General features: G+C 46.9%; 1 protein-coding gene across 1 annotated transcript in view; it reads left to right on the top strand.

Annotated features, from left to right (window-relative positions):
• The window catches only part of RFX2 (regulatory factor X, 2 (influences HLA class II expression)), a 74624-nt gene that overhangs the window by 22591 nt on the left and 50810 nt on the right, over nt 1-1223 (top strand). The window lies entirely within an intron of this gene.

The following is a 1223-nucleotide window of genomic DNA, read 5'->3' as shown; positions in this document are numbered from 1 at the left end:
AGGCTGAGGCAGGAGAATTGCTTGAACCCGGGAGGCAGAGGTTGCAGTGAGCTAAGATTGCACCACTGCACTCCAGCCTGGGGGACAGAGTGAGACTCCATCCCCCCCAAAAAAAAAAAAATGCCGGGTGTGGTGGCTCATGCTTGTAATCCCAGCGCTTTAGGAGGCCGAGGCAGGTGGATCACAAGGTCAGGAGATCCAGACCATCCTGGCCAACACGGTGAAACCCCGTCTCTACTAAAAATACAAAAAAATTAGCCGAGCATGGTGGCAGACGCTTGTAGTCCTAGCTACTTGGGAGGCTGAGGCAGGAGAAGGGCGTGAACCCGGGAGGCAGAGTTTGCAGTGAGCCGAGATCGCGCCACTGCACTCCAGCCTGGGCAATAGAACGAGACTCCGTCTTTTAAAAAAAAAAAAAAAGAAAACCACACAAAGACAATAAAATGCCCCCTTTAAAGTGCCCTTTGTGAAAGGTGGTTGAGGGGGAAGCCAATCTAGCATCCTACATCCAGCAAAAAATGCCCTTCAGCAATGAAGGAGAAATCAAAACAGATTCTTTATTTGTAAAAGGTAGATAATAACAACACCTACCTCCTTGGGTTGTCATAGAGAGTAAATTATTTAATGTACGTAAAATACTTTCAACAATACCTGGCAGGTGATAAGCAGTATAGTTATAAATGAAAAATAAAAACAATGCAAAAATCAGCAACGGCAACAAAAAAGAGAGAAAACGACATAGGGTCGGGAATGCCTTAGACTCTTAGCTAATTTTCCTGGAGTTCTCTCTTGGAAAGAAACAGTAATTTGAGAAAAGCATAAAGCAGCTAATTCGTACCAATTTTAGTGTCTAGGATTTTTCTCCTCCCCTTGTCTCTTGGGAGAAGACCGTGATCACAGGTCCCATGACGGGAGGTTGGGGGCATCTCAGCTCTGCAGAACTCCGTAGCAGGGTGGGACTGGGGGACGTGGCCGGCTCCGTCTTTATTTCCAGGAACAATAGAGAAGGAAAGCTCTAGCCCCCTCAGACTCATCGCTTTCACTTCCCAAACGCTCTCGATTCAGCTTTGCACATAGCTGGAAATGTGTTTGGCATCTTAAACCTGGGACGAGCCATTGAAGTCAGAATGTCCTTCTAGCCGTTGTGCTCTCCAGCACTTCAATTGGGATCTGACGTTCTCTTGAGAATTCAGACATCAGAGAAGTTCCCTTCAGTGGACCCC

This window comes from Mandrillus leucophaeus, unplaced genomic scaffold (assembly GCF_000951045.1).
Source record: "Mandrillus leucophaeus isolate KB7577 unplaced genomic scaffold, Mleu.le_1.0 Scaffold8, whole genome shotgun sequence".
In the NCBI taxonomy this organism is placed as follows: Eukaryota; Metazoa; Chordata; class Mammalia; order Primates; family Cercopithecidae; genus Mandrillus; species Mandrillus leucophaeus.
This window is presented reverse-complemented; position numbering and strand designations above follow the sequence as displayed.